Genomic DNA, 23,597 nt, shown 5'->3' with positions numbered 1-23,597 from the left:
CTTTCCACTCTGCACTGTGCTTCCTGGATTACAGATACCCATCATTACTGATACCAGCAGCTGCCTGGGGTCTGCATTGCCCATTTGCTACCCTGGATGTCCTCTAATCATGCTACTGAAGCCCCCTGAACAAATGCCCAGTGCTGACCATGTGAAAGACATAATCTTCACCTGACTTCTCATGTTCTATGCACTTTACCCCAACCAACCAAGAAAGCAGCCAACCAGCCAGTCAATCCAAGGTACTCACTGAGCATCCACTTTGCGCTGGGCATTGAGCTGGAGCCAGATCATGGAGAACCTTGTAAGACTTATGTTGTGGTTCAGGCTCCCAAGGAAAAAGATTCTGAGCAGAGATTCACATGCGGGGGTTTTGTTGGGGAGTGGTTTTGAGAACAACAGATACAAGGATGGGAGGGAAGCAGGCTGGTGGGAGGCAAGCAGGCTGGACAAAGGGAGGAAGTAAGGAAAACTGCAGTGACAGTAGAAGCTGCCGATGATCTAATGGGGGGCAGTGGATCTGGGGTGGCCCCTCAAAGATGTTCCAAACTGAAGCAAGGGAGGCAGGCCTGTGTGACAACCTGACCAGTTGTTGCATAGAATGAAGAGACGTGACCTTGGATGGGGCAACACTCTTTCTAGGGAGGCACTCAGCTATGAGCTATCAGCAGTCAGTGGACCAAAAGGTATGTATGCCTGCTGCATAGTAACATACCAATGCACTGAGACAGCAGGGTTTGCAACAGAGAAAGAGTTTAATGATCACAGGGTGCCAAGCAAGGAGATGGGAAGAGACTGTCAAATCCATCGTCCCAAGGAATTCTGGGCTGGAGGTTTTAAGGGGATTATGGAGGCTGAAGGGCTGGAAATTTGGGGTCGTTGATTGGTTAGGGCAAACAGAATGAAATCATCAGGACATGGCAACTGTATTCCTTGGTGAATCAGCTTTTCATGGGGTTCTCCAGACCAGCCGACATCAGCAGGACCTGAAAGAATATCTCACAGGGAAAACATAACATTTTATAATGTTCAAGTTGTTAGTTGTAGAGTAGTTAAGAACTATAATCTTGTAACAGGGTGTACATGACTCCAGGACAATAAGCACCAAACTATAAGGAAGCAGGTCAGAGGGCAAACTGACCTCATTATTAAAGCTGAGTGTGCTGGAAACTTGATCTATTATGTTTCTCCCTTTCCTTTCTTCCCTGATTAATTTTATAAAGTTCATAGGGATGGCTTCATCTACACTTTCAGCTGCTGGGAAAATAAATGCCTTGGTCTTGTAGGAAGGTCAGGACAGCACACCGCAACATCCACTGCACCAAAGGAAGGAATTGAGATTTTATTCTCAGAATAAGGGGAAGTTATTGCAGTGGTTTAGGCAGGGGAGTGGCATGGTCTGACCATCACTGTGAAAGTGTCACTCCTGCTGGGTGATGAAGTGGGGGGTGAGCAAACATGGCAGCAGGGAGACCAATTAGGAGGCTATTGGAGACATCTCAACCAGAAGGATAGGGATGCAGTGGAAACAGATCAAGTGGATCATTTAAAACAGCAGGACATGATGAATAACTGACTGCGAGGGTGGGGAAGACTCTGGCTTGAGCACCTAATGGATCATGAGATAGTGGACATCAAATAAAGTTTGGGTTTCAGGAGAAGGCTGTGCACTCAGCCTGAGGCAGAGCAAGTCTGAGTTCCCTGGGAGACATCCCAGAGGAGATGTGGCATCATTTGAGTACAGCACTTAGAAGAAAAATTGAGGGTGGAGGTACCAAAGGAGGAAAATCCCCAGCTCAAAAATAATATCTGAGGCTATGGAGTCTTCCTAGTCAGAATGCATAGCTAGAAAGTGAAAGAGGGACTATGAAAGAGCCCTGGAGAACCACAGTCTTTTGTGTGTTTCGAGACAAGGTCTTGCTCTTTCACCCAGGCCGGAATGCAGTGGCACAATTATGGCTTACTGCATCCTTGACTTCCCAGGCTCAAGCAATCCTCCCACCTTAGCCTCCTGAGTAGCTGGCACCACAGGTGCATGCCACCACACCTGGCTAATTTTTGTGATTTTTAATAGAGATGAGGACTCACTATGTTGCCTAGTCTGGTCTCGAACTCCTGCTCTCAAGCAATCCTCCCACCTCTGCCTCCCAAAGTGCTAAGATTACAGGCAAGAGCCACCACACCTGGCCAAGAAACAGTTTTTAAGTAAAGAGCAGAAGAGTGGAAGCCAGGAAAACAAGCTGAGAAACATAAGCCTGTCAGTCAAACACCAGGAGAATGTGCTGATAATGGCGTTAACTTTCACAGAATGCTCTTTGTGCTGGTCACTATGCAACGAGACTTGCAAAGATTATTTTTATATTCTTTGAAGTGGGTATAACTCCTGTCTTCCCCTTACAGTTGGAAAAACTGAGACTTAAACTGCTGGAGTAATTTGCTCAGGATTGTACACTCAGTAGGGGAGGTGCAAGGCGTTGCTCTCAGACTTTCTGACTCCATATCAAATGGCCTCAACCACTCTGATTTACTGCTATAGAAAAGTCAAGATGATGGGGAGCTCTTCAGGAAGGAAAGAATGGTCAAATCTGGAAAATTTGCAAAGAGGAAGGACTACCATTTAATCCAGCAATCCCACTACTGGGTATCTACCCAAAAGAAAAAAAGTCATATCAAAAAAGACACTTGCACAAGCATGTTTATAGCAGCACAATTTGCAACTGCAAAAATACGGAACCAACCTAAATGCACATCCATCAATGAATGGATAAAAACAATTTGGGATATATACACCATGGAATACTACTCAGCTATAAAAATAAACAAAAGAATGGCACTTGCAGTAACTTGGATGAAGTTGGAGATCGTTATTCTGAGAGAAGTAATTCAGGAAAGGAAAATCAAGTATCATATGTTCTCATAAGTGAGAGCTAAACTATGAGGATACAAAGGCATAAGAATGATACAGTGGACTTTGGGAACTCAGAAGGAAGGCAGGGAGTGGGATGGGGAATAAAATACATTGGATATCGCGTACACTGCTTGGGTGACAGGTGAACCAAAATCTCAGAAATCACCACTAAAGAACTTTTCCATATAACCAAAAACCACCTGTTCCCCAAAAACTACTGAAATAATTTTTTTTAAAAAGGAGGATGACAGTACCCATGTTCTTTTCAACAAGTAAGGCATTCGTGGCTTGGTGGGGGCACTTCTACTGAAATGATGGCATGAAAGCCAGACTGTGCTGGACCAAGATGGAATGATTAATTTCTCTGAGTGCACTGGGCATAAAGTTATGATGTAGAATTACCCACCTTACTAGGTTTTGCAGTCAACCGATGGCTTTTTTTTTTTAATTTTTCTCTCTTTGTGGCTATTTTGTTGACCGTAGGGGTCCATAAAAACCCTATTGGTTCACTTAAGAATATTGGGTGTCTACAGAGAAAACATGGATAGGCAAAATAGTTTAGGAGAGAATAAGTAATTTTAACAGAAGAAGGCAAAGTAATAGCTACATTTACCTCCATTGTTCTTAGGATATGGTCAAGGACTGGTCGACTCTCCAAAGGATTTTATGATAACACTCAGGCTTCTTTTGTATTGCTTTGACTGAGATACTGCTTTCCTTTTTCTTGAGTTTAGAGAAAATTCTTATTGTGATAATAGTAATAATAATCACATTTATTGACTCAAGACATAGTTCTAGAATTCCAATTATACGATAAGCACTGGAGATCCCAGATAAATCAAAGTCCCCATCCTAGGTGAACTCAATCTTGTTGGAGAGGAAGGAATATAAGCAAATACATGTGTTACTAAGTGATAAGGAATAATGCAGGTGGTGTGTGGGTTTAGTGAACAGCCCAAAGAAGAAAGTAGGACCAACATGATGGAGGGGGAATGCTACATAGAAGAAAATTATTGAAGGAATGCACTTAAGCTGGCTCTTAAACAAGGGAGAGAATGTGACACTCAGATGGAATGTGGGGAGCATAATGCATTTATGCTCAGTAGTTCCATATGGTTGGAACCCAGAGTTTTGTAAAGAAGCAGCAGGAAAAGAAAAAGAGAGAGACACCTCCCCACAGGATGCAACACTGCACAGCTTCCTAAGGTGCTTCACCTCCATTATGTAAATTGTTCTGCAAAGTATGGAGAAAGGAAACTTACATAGACTGAATTACCTAATATACTCCTGGCATTTGAACTTTGAGGTTTTAAGTTATCCTATGTAAATCCAGCCACATGCCTGACATGCGGGTATTAGTTAGCGTCTCTGCTTAAAGATTAGGGAAATTGAGACCCAGAGAAGATGACTTGTCCAAGGTCTGAACATGGAGTTTTAACCCACGTCTATCTGACTCCCAAGTCTGTTCTCTTTTTATTACGCGATCCTGCCTTTTTGCTATGCCTAAACATTCTTAAATACAGGAGGGGATGCAGGATATTACATTCCTAAAGAGCATAGTGAATCATTCATGGAGCTGTAGCTGGCGCCTCCTTGGCACAGCATGATTTCAAAGCTCTTCTCTCTAGGCAGGCTGGTCTAGGAAAAAAAGTTACTTCCACGTTGACCTTTAATACCAATGAATGTGAATGATCGAGGATGGGGAGGAAGCTAGATTTAAATTGCTTCTTGAATATTGACTCTGAAAGCATGAACTTGTGATGTGGACTTTTAATGATATGAACATATGAAAAATGCCAAGATTTTTTTATTTTATTAGATTAATTTTTTAAATATTTCCAAACAGATTTGCAACATACAGTTTGCAGGCATAGGAAGAGAAATGTTGGGCAGTGGGGAGAGACCCATTAAAACAATAAGACATTCCTGAGTTATACCCAAGTTAGGGAGGAAGATTTGTTCTTTCATTCATTCATTCAGTCATTCATTCTCCAACATTAGTTCATTGTGAGTTCCTATAATTTGTGAGTCCTCCTATGCACCAGGTACCACTCAAAGCACTGAGAATCCCTCAGTGGACAGAATAGACAAAAGCCCTGCCCTCCAGAAGTTACATTCCAGTAGGAAACACCATGGAACTTCTGAAATGCCATGCCGTAAATCTAGACAGTGAAATTGATATTTAATGAGGACACAAGAGACCAGAATTCTATCTCCAGTCCTGTTGCTAACTAGCTTCTCTCTCAGTAAGACTACCTGACATTTCTATTTCTTCATCTCCTCATCTGTAAAGTGGGAACAACGCAACTTATACTTGCTGTTGTATGGAGTGGTCAGTCTGCTGAAAAGAAAACGCAGACTGCTGTACTCCAAAGAACACCAAACAGGTATTAACTCCTAGCATTTACTACTCCTACCCCTGCTGCTGCTGCTGCTGCTGCTGCAGCTACTGACATGATTACTGCCATTGCTGCTACTACTTCCACTGTTACTTCTGCTGCTGCTGTTGCTGTTACTGCTACCACTACTGCTGTTGCTGTTACGACTACCACTATGTCTACAAGTACTATTGCTGCTGTTACTCCTACTACTACTGTTTCTTCTTGTTCCTCTTCTACTACTACTGCTATTCTAATACTGCTACTAATGCCATTATTACTATTATTTCTACTATTACTATGACAATCACTGCTATTGCTATTTTTAGCACACTTTACTCTTGGCTTCCATGACACTCATTTCTTGGTTTTCTCTTACTTCTCTGGGTGCTCCCTCTCAATTTCTCTCAATCCATCTTTCCTCCAGCCCCAACCCTGGTACCCTTCCCTAGCACTCTATGTTTTCCTTCAGACAATATCAACAATTCCCTCTAAAGTGCTACATTTTGATGTGTTCTCATTGGCATTTTCAGTCAAGATATTTTGAACATGACTTCTCCATGTTTTAGAAAAAACTCCTCTCCTGGAACCTACATTTGGGCGTCTCTCAGAAGCCTCAAACTCAATCTGACAAAAGTTGGACTATTGACCTCCCCTTCCAAATCTGCCCCCTCCCTTCCTGTATCTTCCGTCTTCAGGAAATGACACCATGACTTCCATCATCGTCTCACAATAAACCTGGCAATTATGTCCGACACTCCCTTTCTCTTGTTCCTGAACACTCTCTTGCTCACAAATGCCTGTGGATTTTACCTTATAAATGTTTCTTGATACTCTCAAAGCCCTGACTTCACCACTACATAATCTAGGCATATAACAAAATTACACTGGTACCTCATAAATTTATACAAATTTTTGAATATATTTCTTGAGCATGTCTACTTCTGTGCATCACCCCCTCAGCTGATGAGATTGTCCCCCATGTCACCCGGACCATTATTGTTGTTTCCTAACTTTCACTATTGAACCCTTTAATTTAGTCTCCATTTTTAAAAGATTTTTCATGCTTTTTTTTTTTTTTTTTTTTTTGAGACAGGGTATTATTCTGTCACCCAGACAGGAGTGCAATGGGTCATCATTGCTCACTGCAGCCTCGGCCTCCTGGGCTCAAGTGATCCTTCCAACTCAGCCTCCCAAGTAGCTGGAAAGAGGTGTGCTCCATCATGCCCAGCTATTTTTTAAAAAATATTTTTGTAGAGATGGGAGTCCCACTATGTTGCCTAGGCTTGGTATTCAACTCCTCCCACTTCAGCATTCCAAAGCAGTCCTCCCACTTCAGCATTCCAAAGTGTTGGGATTACAGTCATGAACCACTGTGCTCATCCATTTCATGCATTTTCTTTGCTTGTAAAATCAAGTTCCTACAACATGCCCCTCGGGGACAGCCTGGTTGTCTTCTTCTCCCCTTCCAGCTTCACCCTAGGATCTCTGTCTTCCCTCTTTCTTCAACCACGCATATCTGTCTCCTCCGTGAGCCAGATTCTTTCCATCACAGGGTCTTTCCACATGCTCTTTCCTCTGCCTGGAACATTCCTTTAGCCCCATCCCCCCAACCCATCCACAGGGCTCATACTCCTCTTTCAGACTCCATCTTCACTGTCATTTCCTTCAACATCCCCCCTAGACTTGCTTCCCTTAGTCAATCTCAAAGCACCAATGGACTTTGCCTTGTAATTACCTGTATGAGTGAAATCATTGTTCAAAGACTGTCTCTTCTGATAGAACTTGAAGGTCAGGACATGACTGTAATCCCAGTGGCAAGAACAGAGCCTGGCATAAAGCAGGTATTCAATGAATGTGTGTTGAGTGAACAAACAAGTAAATCATCACCATTGTTGTTATAAAGTCACTGCCCTCTGGAGATTTCCGTTCCCTCTCATGAGCACCCCATTCTGTGAGATTTTGTTTTGTTTATGAAATATTCTGCTCTACTCCCTTGAACCTAGCAGGTTTCAATTTGGCTTTCCTTCCATTCTTCCCAAACTCACATGGGACAGACCTTAATGCACGCATTTGGCTCTAATAAACTCAGTTCCAAGGTAATTGAACTTCCTGCTATTTTGGGGTTGCACCATTTTGAAAGGGGGAAAAATCACTGTCCTCTAATAATTATTATCACTGCTACTGCCATTTGAGCTAGAAGCCACCTAAGCAGTTTCTGAAAACATGTCAGATAAAGAACCTAGAGTGTGCCTGAGTCTGTTTTTTTATTTTTAAATTTTTCTCTGGAGTTTCCTGGACCCAATCATCCAGAGATGGAAGAAGGGCCCTGGTGAAACATGCCAGCCCTGCAGTGCCTCATGACTGACAGATCTTTGCAGCTATGGGCCAGCTGCCATCTGCCAAGTGGCCTCCAAGGGCTCCTGCCAAGAAAAGAGAGGCTCGAGGGAGCAGGAATTGAAAATAACTTAGTTTACACAACACACATACACACACAGTCTTATCAATACCATTTGCTCAATTCAGACGTTGAGCTGTAAAGATCAAATCCTCAAGGGTATTTCAAAAATAATTGCATTGGATCAGGCCTGTTGGGTCCATGTCCCTTAAAGATAAACTGAACCTCACCCCATCATGCGCCCTCATCCATAAACAGATGACAGGGAACTCAATAGAAACTCAGTCTGTATTTATACAGAAGCTCTGTTCTTCCCGATGAGACTCTGCATTACTCCAATAGGATTTTTCTTTCCTTTAAAAGTGACTCTTGGCTGAGCATGGTGACTCATGCCTGTAACCTCACACTACTTTGGGAGGCCGAAGGGGACAGATCGCCAGAGGTCAAGAGTTCGAGACCAGCCTGGCCAACATGACTACTCTACTAAAGGCCCATCTCTACTAAAAATACAAACATTAGCTGAGTGTGGAGGTGCACACCTGTAAGTTACTCTATTCTGGTAGCTGAGGCAGGAGAATCGCTTCAACGTGGGAGGCTGAGGTTGCAGTGACCCAAGATCATGCCACTGCTCTCCAGGCTGGGCGATAGAGTGAGATTGTGCCTCAAAATAAATAGATAGATAGATAGATAGATAGATAGATAGATAGATAGATAGATAGATAGATGACTCTTGGTCCTGCAATGTCTGGGAAATAGCAGGAAGATGGGCAGAACGTCCTCTAACCAGCCTTCCCTTTTGTGCACTCAGAACCATGATCCTGCTCCCAGCTCCCCTGGACCCCTAGTGAGGTGCCTGCTGCAAATGGATTATGCTCTGTATTTTATAGACATTGTCTTGGTTGCTGCCATCAGAACCCCTCAGGGCCCAGGTCTCACAGTACCCTCTGACAGAGCTATCTAAGCCCCCAAAAGCCCCAGCTGTTTCCATACTTCCATCTCCCAACTCTGAGTCTCAGTGATGCTTGCCTCCTCCTCTCAGCATCCTACATCAGATCCCAAGTTACTCAGGATTTATAGGACTCTCAGGAAACCAGTGCATCTCTCCCCCTTTCTCTACTGGTTAATCTCAATCACAGGTTCTGTAACCAGTTACCAATCAAAAGAAGATACCATATCTCCAGCCTTTGTCTTGGGTGAGTAGGACTCAGCCAGGTTCTTCAGACAGTGTTGAGAACACAGACCAGTCAAGCTTGTATATTTTCTAAAGATTTACTGGCCTCTCTGTACTTTCATAGAAGCAGACAATGGCCCTTCACCAGCAAGGCCAAGAGAATAAGAAAAAATAACACCAGTTGTGTATTGAATGTTTGCTAATTTCCTAATCACTTCACAGGCCTTACCTTTCATTGAAATTTACAGGAGTCTGACACATTATGTGGTCCTTGCCTTCCTCATTGTTGCTGTTATTATTTTCCAAGGAGAAAGACTGAGGCTCAGAGTGGTTAATTAACTTGCCCTTCCATTGTCAGGCAAATGACAATGCTTTTTTGGAACACGTATCTGTGTTGATTCGAAAACCTGAGCTTTTAAAAGTATGAAAAATAACGAGCTGACATTTAATGATCACGTTACCGAATGCCAGGAGCTAAGCTAAGCATTTAACATGCCTTCTCTTCTTTCCTGTAATGATCCCACAAGGTAGGCATCAATATGCCCATTTTAGAGAAGAGGTCACTGAGGTCCAGAACAGCTAAATATCTGGTCCAAGAACTTATGGCTGGTGAGTAGAGAAACAGGGATTCCAGTAGACCTTAGAGTCTACTTACCCACAGCACTATGGGAACCTCTGCAAAGTCTTCATGGAGGACCTCCGACCCACACAGAAGTATTATCTCAAAATGTTTCCTTATGCAGCCCCACTCCTGTAAACAAAACTTGGCATCCTATTTTTTTTTTTTTTTAATTCGAATCAATAGCAAGAGAAGTGGAGATTGAGATTTGTATCTTTAAGGTGCAATTCAAAACTTTGTCTTATTCTTAAAACACATGACAATATACAATCCCCTCCAGTGGAGCCACCTAAGCCCCCAGCTGCCCCAGCTACTTCCATACTTTGGTCTCCCAACTCTGAGTCTCAGCAATGCTTGCCTCCTACATCAGATCCCAAGTTACTCAGGATTTATAGAACTCTCAGGAAAGCAGTGAATCTCTACCCCTTCCCCTACCTGTTCCTCAATCTCAGGTTCTAGAACCAGTTACCAATCAAAAGAAGATACTAAATATCTCCAGCCTTCATCTTGGGTGAATGGGAATCGGCCAGGCAGAGAGGGGTCCTCCAGTAAGGAAGACCAGTTTGTGCCAAGGCCCAGTGGAGACAGACACAATGGGACATTCCCGGAGTGGCTTATGCTTCAGCATGACACAGCCTGGTAAACGTGGCCACTCCCTTGTGAAAAGGCGGGCTCTGAAAGGTAGATTCCCCTGGCGTCCTGCATCCTCAGATTTTGCACCACTCAGTACATCCATTCCTGGGCAGCTGTCTTCAGTAGTACCCAGCACAGGCAACTGACCACTGTAGATCAGACTGTTTCTGCAGACCTTGACTCATCTCAGCCTCAGAGCAAACCATTTCTACATTTGTATAATGCTATTCACCAGAGGCCACTGGTCGTGACAGCTATGACATCTAGCCCCATGTTCTTTTGGCTGACTGGTCAGTTATTTTCAGCTCAAAGCCCCATAATTTCCCAGGCTGGCACGGTAGCAAGGGCACAGGGTCAGGAATCATACATACCTGGGTTCTAGTGATGCATCTTTCCTTTACCAGCTGTGTGACCTAGGACAGGTCACTTTACTTCTCCAAAATCCAATTGCCTTACTGTTAATTGGGGATTATAAAGCCCTCCTTTCATAGTGTTGCTGTGAGGATTAAATATGCTAACCAAAGACCTGGTATGAAGAAGAGATCTCATGTGTGTCGTTAAGCCCTTTTCCCCTACATAACCAAGTGCCTAAGAGAATAGATGTAGCGAAACAGTGATTAGACCTTTTGAGCAAGGGAACTTCAAAGGCAGCTCACAGTGTTGCCCGAACTCTGTAAATGGATTCATTTACGGAGAGACTGTAAAGAAAGCCCACAAAGTCGTGAACTCAGCCCCTCACTTGTCCTTGCTCTTTATATTCAAATGTTGGAAAGACAGGACAAGCTGGACCAACATGCAGGGAAAGGTGACCACAAAGCCAGGTGTGTGAAAGGAATGAGGAAGGGGATTGGACAGGTGCTCACTGAAAAAGACATCTCCATAGGGGCCAGTCCACCAACAACCACCTTCTTCCCGATTCCAACTGACCATTAGAAGCCAGGTACTTCCTCTACATGCTATCCTCCTAAGAGTCTGTAGACCCCACCAAAGGTCAAGAAATTGCAAAAAACTGTTAATAGAGCCTAAAAGAAAGAAAGCTTTTTTATTTTTTATTTTTTTATTTTTTTTCACAGAGTCTCGCTCTGTCACCCAGGCTGGAGTGCCATGGCGCAATCTCCGCTCACTGCAACCTCTGCCTCCCGGGTTCAAGCAATTCTCCTGCCTCATCCTCCCAAGTAGCTGGGATTACAGGCATGCACCACCACACCCAGCTAATTTTTTGGTGTTTTTGGTAGAGACAGAGTTTCACCATATTGGCCAGGCTGGTCTCAAACTCCTGACCTTGTGATCCGCCCACCTTGGCCTCCCAAATTGCTGGGATTACAGACTATTTTATTATTTTTTTTAGAGACAGGGTCTTGCTCTATTGCCCAGACTGGAGTGAAGTGGCAAAATCATAGCTCACTGCAGCTTCAACCTACTGACCTCAAGCGATCCTCCCTCCTCAGCCTCCTGAATAGCTGGGCCTACAGGCATGTGCCACCACGCCTGGCTAATTTTTTAATTTATTTTGTAGAGATGGGGGGTCTCCCTATGTTGCCCAAACTGGTCTTCAACTCCTGGACTCAGGTGATCCTCTCGCCTCATCCTCCCAAAATGAAGAAAGCATTTTAAATATCATAGATCAGGCAGTCTCCCAGAGCAATTGAGGTCCTCCTTGCTGACACGAGGGTGTAGCGACAAGAGCTGCCTCTGCTTGACTCGTCTGCAGCTCTTCTGGGTTCCCTGCTTCCCTCCTCTCCTTCCTCACCTAGTTGTGAAATCCCCTGTCCTTGTGTTGAGGGCAGGGACCAAGGTCTTTAGAGTCAAATAGACCTGGGAACAAACTGGGCTCCATCATTTCCTAGTGTTGCATTTCCATTAGTTACCTCATTTCGTTGAGCCTCAGATCATTATCTGTAAACACACAGGGCATAATCATAGCATTTCCCTCTTGGGTTGCTGCGAGGATTAGATAAAATATGAATAAAAAGTCGGTCCTTAATACATGCTGGTTTCCTCAGTACACCTCCCTAGCACAGTGCTGAGTATTTGTAATAACAGCAATAATAGCAGTATTAAATAATCACTAAGCACTAGGCTCTGTGCTAAACACTTCCCAATTATTGTCTTGCTAATTCTCACCACAGCCCTGTGATGTAGGTAACGTAAGTACACGTTTTAGAGTTGGGTAAATCAAGTCTCAGAAAAATTCTGTAGTGCATCTCAGGGTACTGTTGAAAAATGGCAAAGTGAGAATTCAAGCCAACACAAACAAGGCAGGCTAAGCTCTACTGGCACTGACAGTGTGCAGGAACTGCTGTAACTACTTTAAATATATTCTCCCCAAAAGAACTCCGTGAAATAAGTACTCTTTTTTTCCCCCATTTTACAGAGAAGTGTAGGGGCCAGAGGAAAACTTCCCCTTTATTCTCTGATGGTTCACTGAAAATCAACAGACCAAGGCAGATTAGAAGGAGAAAAGTCACACAGAGTTGTATTGTAACATGCACAGTACGGGGAAATTGCAGGAGAATGATTACCCAATAACCCAGTGAGGCACAGATGTTTATATACTCTTCTTCATAGGGGAAGAGGTGTTAGGGGAAGTGTGGTAACTTGAGGGACAGTAAATGATGTTTAGTGGGAAATGAATGGAGTTGGAGAATACCCAATGGCCTGAGACAAAGTCTGTTGGGCCCACAAGAGCAGCCAATGGCTGGTGACGAAAGTCTGTGCAGGTGTATTAACAGACTTCCATCTTTCCTGCTGCAATATGAGTTAAGGCTGTGAAAACTTGGGGAAGACAGTTGTGTTTTGGGCAGGTCTGGTTTCTAGGTAGATAAGGGAACTTCAGAGAACAACTTTATCCTGTGCTTTGGGAGAGACAGAAGATGGAGAGTCGGGACGAGGGAAAGTCCGAGAGACCTTGAGGCTGCTTCCTTAGTTCAGCACATCAAAGTGCAGTATTTGGGGGTACTGGTTTCTGAGCCCCAACAAAAAGAAACAAGTTCAGAGGCTAAATAACTAATAGATTCTCCCAGCTAACAGGAGGTGGAACCAGAATTCAAACCTACATCTTCCCAATTCTAGAGCTTATTGTTTTCATCTCTATGTTCTGCTGCCTCTCCTATGCAGTTAAATAAAAGAGAAGGTTACATTTTTTAACAAGCGCCAAATGAAAAGACAGGCAATTTATACTCTGAGAGTTCAAAGGAAGGAGACCTCAGTGGAGGATGAAGAGGTATGAGCCCTTGTTCTGTTACCTGAAGTTTTATTTCACCTGTGTGAGCCTCAGTTTCCTTAAATGAGAAAAGGAAACGACAGTACTCATTTCAGAGGGTGAGGGGGTCATATGAATGAGTACAGAGGGGCTTGATGCATGTTTCTTAGAAGATTTGCCTGGGCAGACCCTTGCTGTGGTCCAGGGAGTGGCGTTCCTTTTCTCCTTGCCTTCCCCTTTCCGTGCTTGTATGGAGAAATCCCTAAGACCTGTGAAAATGGAGATGTGCTGTCTGACTCCCTCAGCCTGCCTACAGGAGCAATTCAAAGGCCTCAAATAATTGTCTGGAAAGAACCAATTCAGGGAAAGTATATTACAAGAGGGAAGAAAATTGCCTAATCCTCATGCTGCTGAGTCCTCAATTTGCAAAAGCTCGGAATCAAAATAATGAAGAAATAAACATCAGGGGCGTTCCGAGGCTGGTTCTTCTGTGAATGCCTGTCAATCACTCACCTGGAAGACTCCACCTGTCAGTGCAGAGGAGTCCTCAAGGCCACCTGGGAGCAGCTGTGAGGTCAGAAAAGGCTGAAATGGAGTGATAGGATAACATATGGGGAGGCAGCAAAAAGACCCCTGGTTTGACCGTGCTGCAAGACATAGCTTAGCCTCTCACCAGCTACGTGATCTCCTGTAATGCTCCCTGCCTCTCAGGCATCCGCAGGAAAGGGTTAGGTGCGAAAACATACAAGGAGCCTTGGCACAGAGGGTGCCTGTGGTGAAGGCCCACATGTGCATATTTCCTCAGTAACCCAATCATTTTTCACCTTTTACTTTCTGATGCTATGTGGACATTCTGCTGCTCAGCTTTCGAGAACCGTTTTAATCTCTCCATAAGTTCTTGGACTGGGATTCGAATTATGGAAAGTGAGCAAAAGCAGCAGGTATCAAAACTGCAGGGGTCTGAAGAAGGGTTTTATTTTTTCTTTTCTTTCTTTCTTTTCTTTTTTTTTCTTTTTTTTGAGACAGAGTTTCGCTCTGTTGCCCAGGCTGGAGTAGAATGGCGTGATCTCAGCTTACTGCAACCTCCACCTCCCAGGTGGGGCTCAAGCAATTCTCCTGCCTCAGCCTCCTGAGTAGCTGGGACTATAGGTACCCACTACCATGCCCAACTAATTTTTGTACTTTTAGTAGAACTGGAGTTTTGCCATGTTGGTCAGTCTGGTCTTGAACCCCTGACCCCAGGTGAGCCTCCTGCCTCGGCCTCCCAAAGTGCTGAGATTACAGGCATGAGCCACCATGCCTGGCCCTATTTTTTCTTACGTAACAAGGACAGTTTAAATAAAGCTAGGAATTTTTTTTAATTCCATCAACAGAAATATGAAAATTGATTTAGTGTCCAATTAAAACTCCATATGTTCAAAGTCCTACCATTGATGGGGAAGTTTTACAGATGTATGTTTAATGCATAATTCATGGAAAAGTGGCGTGATTTATTTATGTTTATCTGTGTAGATGGGCTGAGCAGGAGCTACTTTAAATGAATAGTTTTATGGCCTTGAAAAATAAAAGAGGCTCAATTTATACATTTGTAATTCAAGGGCCACTGATGGCTGAGCTTCATGTAGACACGATTCAGTCCATCCATGTGGCTTGTGAGGAATGGATTTGGGGGATTCCCAGGAGTTCTCAGAAGGAACTAGGACAGCTCCCGGGCTTCTAGGTGAATGACTGGCATTATACGGAGCCCTTCCAGAGACTCTTTAGCAAGAACACTGGGAGATGCTTTCAGAATCTGAAGCAGGCAAGGGTAGCACTGAATAGTTAGGTCTGCTAGGCGGGGATCATAACAGTGCCTGGACTGCAGAAAGTAGTGCTGGGGATAAATGAGATGACATAGGTGAGGTGCTGGCACACAGTAGACACTCAAGTGTTGCAGAGAGCTCAGAAAGCTGACATCTACCTGGCAGTGCCACCAGTGCAGCCCCCTTCCCGCCCCCACATTGTAGCGTTATGGTCAAGGGCACTGTGTCTAGACGTGAGCATGTTCTAGAGCCTGAGCTGGTCATTGCACCTCCCTTGGTGTCAGTTTCCTCATCCCTGTAGCAGGGATAATAATAGTACTTGTCTCATAGGATTATTGCAAAGAATGAAAAAGTAACATGTCTTCATGTGGGTTCCCCAAAAGCACTATTATTATCCCCACTTAGCAGATGAGTAAGGAATTCTCACATCCTGGTTCGTGCCCATGGTTCAGCATAAATTATTATCAGTATACCCTTCATGCTCCCAATTTTCTCTCTGGACCATAAATCAATCATATGGTTATCCTCCAGAGGAGAAAATCGAGGTGAGAGAAGTAACTTGCTCAGAATCAGGACTTACACTCAGACATTCAAGTCCATTCTCTCCACTAACCACTACACTTGCTTGCCTCAGATTCTGAACTTATCTCCTGGGGTTCTTGGTAACAGAGACTCCCACAGAGCCCCATGTAGTGCTGGCCCAGTCACCTGTGAGCCTGAATGCCATCCAGGTCCATTCTCAGAACTCCTGGAAATCCGAAAGGTCCATGACTCACAAGCCACGTGGATGGGCTGTCTTGTCTACATTATGTTCAGCCCAGTCATTGGTTGGCCTTTAACTATGAGCACATAAATTAAGCCTGAGACAGAACCCAGGTGCAAGTCCTTTAGTTGGAGGATAATCTCAGTTAGCACCAGTGGGAAAGTGAGACATGAGATGAGGAAATGGAAAAGCCAACAGAGGGTGCATTCACACGTGGGTTGACATTGAGCAACACACCTCAGAACTGTCCCACCCAGGGGTAGGGAAGCTGAACTGCTCATCCACCAACTCCCATCCCTCATCCATTGAGCATTGCTCCTAGGGCATTAGTTCTCTGGCATATTCATCTACCCAAGGCACAAGTCAAAGATACCCCAGTGGCCAGAGAGCACCCCAGAGTATCAGAGAAAACCATCAGCATGTGGGAACTGAGATGCCACCAGCATCTGCTACCATAGGTCAAGGGTATCTGTAGTACTAGCTGTTGTACCTCCCCAGGAAGTACTTGTGACCTGAGTACAATTTCCAGTATTTCCTGACCCAGGCACTGTCTCTTGTGATCCAGGGAGAAGGTGGCCCAAGATAATATTGAGGAGAAAACAAGACCTGGTAGGACATGGCAGACCTTTGGAGCTTTATCCTGAGGGCCATGAGAAGCCCCTGATGGATTTTAAACAGGGAATGGACCTGATCTGATTAGCACTTCCAAACAATTGCCCTGGCTACTGCCTTATGACATGCAATGGCCTTGAAGCATGTTCACAACACAAACAGCTTGGGGTATCACGGTGGAAGAAGAACTTCTAAAGCAGTGGTTCTCAGACAGAGGCAAATTTGCCTAATCCCCCAGGAACATGAGACAGTGCCTGGAGATATTTCTGGATGTTACAATTGTGAGAGGGAATAATGGTGCCTCAAGTGAGTAGAGATCAGGGATGCTGCTAAACAGCCTACAATGCACAAGACAGCCCCCCACAACAAAGAACTCTATGCCCAAAATATCAATAGTGCCAAGACTGAGAAATCCTGCTCTACGGAATTCTATAGGAACAAGGGATCTAGGTGAAATAAGGCTTCCTGGTCAAGGAGAGTTCAGCAGAGTTGACAGGGCAGGTGTTACGCATAAGAGAAGAAGGAGATGAACAGGAAGTGGAGATGATCGGGGTCATAAAGTCTTGGCTCCAACTGTCAGAGATGTTTGAACCAAAGCAACTCCATCTTAAATAGGGACTGGGTAAAATAAGGCTAAGACCTACTGGGCTGCATTCCCAGGAGGTTAAGACATTCGAAGTCACAGGATGAGACATGAGTTCGGACAAGACACAGGTCATAAAGACCTTGCTGATAAAATAGGTTGCAGTAAGGAAGCCAGCTAAACCCCACCAAAACCAACATAGTGATGAGAGTTACATCTGGTCGTCCTCACTGCTACATTCCCACTAGTGCCATGACAGTTTACAGATGCCCTGGCAGTGTCAGAAAGTTACCCTATATGGTCTAAAAAGGGGAGGCATGAATAGTACACACCTTGCTTAGTATATCATCAAGAAATAACCATAAAAATGGGCAACCAGCACCCCTCTGGGCTGCTGTGCCTATGGAGTAGCCATTCTTTTGTTTGCTCTCTTAATAAACTTGCTTTCACTTTACTCTGTGGACCAGCCTGAAATTCTTTCTTGGTGAGATCCAAGAGCAGTCTTTTGGGGTCTGGATCCGGAGCCTTTTCCAGTAATACAACAGCAATTAATGGTCATGATGGAGAGAGAGTTACATAATGCTGGGTATGTCTTGAAATACCACCAGGGGCAACATGGTCTTATTCTTTGCCCAGTAGCAAATAGCTTTCATCTGCATCTGATTAGCAGTGACTGCCTGAATCAAGGATTGGATCAGGTAGTGCCATGATTGATTAGTGATGTCTCACAGGAGTTGAGCCAGAACTGAGTGGCTGTGTGTTCTCTCTCTCTCTTTTTAATTGACGAGTAAAAAGTGTATATATTTATGGTATACAACATGATGTTTTGATATGTGTATATATTGTGAAATGACTAAGCTACTTAACATATGCATTACCTCACATAATGCACATTTTTGTGATGAGAACACTTAAAATCTACTCTCAGCAATTTTGAAGTATACAATATATTGTTAACTGCAGTCACCGTGATGTATACTAGATCTCTTGAAATTATTTCGTGTCTAACTGAAATTTTGAGTCCTTTGACCAACATCTCCCCAATCCCCACACCCTCTAGTGCATCCTTGAACAAAGTTAATTTTTCTCTCTTTGAACAACAGACACTAGTGGTGATACAGAACTTTTGCTCCTTAGCTCAGCTAGGTCCGAGTTCTTGTCTCATGACCAGGAAGAATTAGGCACATGAACCCCAGAGAGTGAGTGGAGTAGACTTTATTAAGCAAAAGGAAAGCTCTCAGAAAAGAAAGGGGTCCTGAAAGCAGTAGCCAGTCACCCTCTTCACAGTTGAATACCAGGGCTTAAGGTGCATATTCCTGGCAACTCCACCCCATCCTCCCAGTGCACATGTGGGCCCTTAAACTTAGCCACTCCATGTTGATTTATTTCCCTTACTGCACATGTGTTAAGGAATGGAATTTTTCACTGCAGGTGTGTTTAGGCAAGCCTCCTTTGCAAGCTCCCTATCTGCACAAAATATCTGGTGTAAGCACTTGTGGGTGGGTCAGAGGTTCTCTGGGGACCATTTCCTTACTGTCTGCCTAAAGCAAGTTGGCTAACTCCTTTCAACGGGAGAAGGGGCAATATGATGACCTCACTGATTTCTTATGAGGTCATTGTAAGCTGGGCTGTACAAATGCTGAGTTATTCTTAATATGAGTATTCCAGAAACTTCCACCCCTCGGACTCCAGTGCAGGTGACAGAAACAGGGAGCAGAAACAGATCAAGATGCATCCAAGCATTATAGGTGTATCTGCATCTGTACCCTCTGAGTACAGCATTTATGTTACTCAATGATGCAGTAACACAGTAAATGCCACCTCACTCCAGGTCTGGGAGAAACTACTCCCTCCTATGGAATTCACTGAACTTTTCTTTCTCCACTTCCCTTCTTCTCTTCCTCTGTGAACTACCCACTTCCTCCTCTCTCTCTCTCTCTTTTTTTTTTTTTTTTTTTTTTTGCCCTGATCTCTCCCTCCTCCACTCCCACCCTCAGTGACTGACTCCCTCAACTCTCCTGGAAAGGAATTAACTTCTGTGTCTAGCTATCTAGTACCACATGTAATCCATTTGGGATGATGATCTGTTTGATCCTACATAAGAAACACTCTCCCTATACTTTTTAAATTTTTAATTAACACATAGTAATTGTACATATTTATAGGTTACAATGTGATATTTCAATACCTGTATACAATGTATGATGATCAAATTCAGGTAATGAGCATATCCACCACCTCAAATAATTATCATTTTTTTGTGCTATGGACATTTAAAATCCTTTCTTCTAGTTACTTGAAAATACAGAGTTAATTGTTAACTATAGTTACCCTACAGTTCTATAGAACACTAGAACTTATTCCTTTATATCTAGCTGTAATTTTGTATTTATTAACCTACCTTTCTCTATTTCTGCTTTCTCCCACTCTTACCAGCTTCTAATTACCACTATTCTACTCTCAATTTCTATGAGATCAACTTATTTAGCTTCCACTGCATGAATGAGAGAGCATGCAATATTTATCTTCCTGTGCCTGGTTTATTTCACTTATAACGTCCTCTAGGCCCATCCATGTTGCCACAAATGAAAGATTTCATTCTTTTTATAGCTGAATAGTATTCCATTGTGTATATATAGCACATTTTCTTTATCCATTCATCTGTTGATCGACACTCAGGTTGATTTCTTACCTTGGCTATTGTGAATAGCACTGCTATAAACGTGGGAGTACAGATATTTCTTTGACGTTGTGATTTGCTTTCCTTTAGATAAATACACAGTAAAGGTATTGCTGAATCATATGACACTTCTGTTTTCTGTTTTCAGTTCTTTGAAAAACCACTGTGCTATTTACCATAACGGCTGTACTAATTTACATTCCCACCAAGAGTGCATAGGAGTTCCCTTTTCTCTACATTCTTACCAGCATTTGTTTGCTTATTTGTTTTTGTCTTTTTTATAATCACCATTCTAACCGGAGTGAGATGATACCTCCGTGTGGTTTTGATTTGCATTTCCCTGATGATTACTGACCTTGAGCATCTTTATGTGCTTCTTGGCCATTTTTGTGTCTTCTTTTGAGAAGTGTTTATTCAGGTTATTTGCTCATTTTAATCAGATTTTTTTTACCATTGGACTGAGTTTTTTTGTATATTCTGGATACAACTGATTGAGTTTTTTTTTTTTAATATTCTGGGTATGACTCTCTTGTCAAATGAACAGTTAGCAAATATTTTCTTCCCATATGTAGATTGTCCTTTTACTCTGTTGTTTCCTTTGTTGTGCAGAAGCTTTTTAGTTTGATATAAATCCATTTGCCTATTTTTTATTTTGTTTTACATGCTTTTGAGGTTTTGACCATGAAATCTTTGCCATCCAATCTTCAGAAACATTTCCCCTGCATTTTCCTCTCGTAGTTTCACAGTTTCAGGTCTTATATTTAAGTCTTTAATCCATTTGGGTTGATTTTTACGTATAGTGAGAGATAGGGGTGTAGTTTCACTCTTCTGTAGATGGATATCTAATTTTCCTAGAACCATTTACTAAGGAGACTGTCCTTTCTCCAATGTACATTCTTGGTGCCTTGTTGAAAATCAGTTGGCTATAAATATATGGATTTATTTCTAGATACTATATTCTGTTCCATTAGTCTATGTATCTGTTTTTAATGCCATTACCATGCTGTTTTGGTTATACACTTGTACTGTATTTTGAGGTCACATAGTGTGATGCTTCCAGCTTTGCTCTTTTTGCTCAGGACTGCTTGGCTATTCAGGGTCTTTTGTGATCCCATATAAATCTTAGGATTTTTTTCTATTTCTATGAAAAATATTATTGGTATTTTAAAAATCTATAGATTGCCTTAGGTAGTATATTCATTTTAACAATATTTATTCCTCCAATTCATGAACATATGATGTCTTTCTAATTTTTTGTGTCCTTTTCAGTTTCTTTTGTCAGAATTTTATAATTTTCATTTTAGATATCTTTTACCTCCTTGGTTAAATTAAATGAAGAATTAATCACCAGTAGACCAGCCTTACAAGAAGTGTTTAAAGGAATCCTACCTCTGGAAGCAAAAGGCCAGTCATAGTTACCATAATGAAGACATATGAAAGTATACAACTCACTGGTACAGCAGGTACACAAATGCAAAAGGGAAAGGAATAAAACCTTATCCCTACAAAAATCCCAAACCACAAACAAAAAGAGGAAGAAAGGAACAAGGGATATACAAAACAACCAGAAACCAATCGACAAAATGACAGAAGTATCTCTTCACCCATCAATAACCTTGAATGCAAATAAAGTAAATTCCCCAATTAAAAGATATGGATTGGCCGAATGGATTTTTTTTAAAGACCCAACAATATGCTGCCTATAAGAAACTCACTTCATCTGTAATGACACACACAGACTGAAAGTAAAGGGATAGAGAAAGATTCTATGCAAATGAATAAGAAACTTTTTGTAATAGCGATGTTATCTATAGAAGCAACTGGGGAAGTTACAAATCTTGTGACCTCCAGTTATATGACTCCTGAGCAGTAAGCAATTACAGAAAAGAAGCTAGGGAATATTGACTGACTGTTATTTATGGTCCTAGCTTAGCAGAAGAAGCAATGACTGGTTAGAGTCTATGTCTACATCTTAGAAGAATTCAGGTGCCTACCGCAATTCTAACTTTGTGGTCTTTTATTAGTCTCATAAAGGTGGTTGCAGTTCCCAAACAAGGATGGGATCAGTTTTGAGAAGGTCATCCTTGCTTTGAAGTTAAACTATAAAGTAATTGCTTCCATTTAGCTCGGCCTATGCACAAGAATGAGCAAGGGAAGTTAGTGCGTGAGGTTACAAGCAAGATGGAGTCAGTTATGTTAGATTTCTCTCACTGTTATAATTTTGCAAAGGCTGTTTCAAGGGGAAGTGAGGAGGAAGGAACAGTGACCAGGCAGAGGGATTGGTCTATGTAAAGGCACTGGTGTATGAAAGAACATTGCATGCTGTCTCTCCATTACTGTAGAACATGCCTGCATGAGAGACCGACCACATAATACAGCTCCTCAAGAGTCCAGGGCTCAGGGGAAGTGAAGCACCGTGAGGTAACCCACACACAGTCATGTCTGAGTTCTTGGCAACACACTTGTCTTCCCGGGCCCTAAAATTCAGGAGGGTGAGTTCTGGCCTTCCAGTACCTTCTGGGGAAGAATTCATTCATTAATTCAACAAATAAATATTCACTGAGGTTCTACTATGTGCCAGGTCTCATGATAAATTCTAGGGATACAATGACAAAGTAAACCAACAGGTTGTATTCTCATGGAGTTCACGGTTGACCCTCACATCCCCATCTCTGACAAGTGCATATTTCAGACCAGGCTTAATGGAGCTCCCTGGAGAGGGAGAAGGGCCGCCACCTTGAGAACAAACTCCCAGTGGCTTTTATAGACTTCTTGGTGTCTCCAGCAGCATATCCTGCTGACTGGGCCTTCTTCCAGGAAGGATCCAAAGACTGCCCCAGTGGGGCCAAGGGTGAGGGACAGGGCCTGCCACGGGGACCTCAAGGTGTCATGTTTAAATTCAAAGCTCTCAGCACATTTCATGCTGGAAATGATTAGTCAAGTCTCAGGCAGCATCTGGCCCAGGGAGAATACAGAATGCAGAATAAAACCGCCGCAAGGAAAACAAAACAGCACATTCTGGTGTTTGCAGACCTGTCCTTGCTGCTCTGGAGAACCATAAACCAGGGATGGTTCAGATGCAAAATGGCTTTGTTGAAACCTCTGCTTCCTTCTGACTTTCCCCTTCAAAAGCAACACTGCTTTGTTTGTTTGCAGATTTAGCAGCTTTTTCAGGACCCAAATCCATTGTCAGCACCTCTGAGATTAGAGGCTCTTCAAGGGCCGCTGAGGATTATTATTTCCTCTTAATTGCCTGGACTTTAAGGCTGCTTGGAATTCACTCATTGCCTCTTTTATCCGTTAGCATCTTCAAAAGTATTCTCGATATCAGAATAATTCTAATAATAATGATAATATCGTCAACAACCACTTATCAAGAGTCTGTGGCAGGCCAGGTCTCACTAACAACTGAACAGGCAGGCCTCTGTAACAGCTGTCTCAGCACTGACTGAGTGGTGAAGTTAAATATTAAAAGCTGAAAGAGCTAGTGCCCTTATACAAAGGCTGGAATGTAACAAAAGTACACCAAGAGTTGTGCCCAGGCCTTTCCTGGGCCTTGAAACATGACAAGATAATGAAGGAATTCTTAACAGGACCCATTTGGGATTAAACAAGTTTATTGGGGGGTCCAAAGAAACTCCCCAGGCCTCCACAAACAAGTTTTACTGGGGGTCTAAAGGAACTCCCCAGACCTCTGATTTAGTGGGAGACAAGACAAGCGTAATCACCCCAGTACCTGGACCCATCTAGACTAAGTAAATTTACTGAGGTTCTGGAGGAAGGTCTTCAGGACTCACACCTTAGTTATAGACTAGAAGAAGTTAATCACTTATGTCTTTAGATGAATG

Source organism: Piliocolobus tephrosceles, chromosome 17, assembly GCF_002776525.5.
Source record: "Piliocolobus tephrosceles isolate RC106 chromosome 17, ASM277652v3, whole genome shotgun sequence".
NCBI classification, from domain to species: domain Eukaryota; kingdom Metazoa; phylum Chordata; class Mammalia; order Primates; family Cercopithecidae; genus Piliocolobus; species Piliocolobus tephrosceles.
This window is presented reverse-complemented; position numbering follows the sequence as displayed.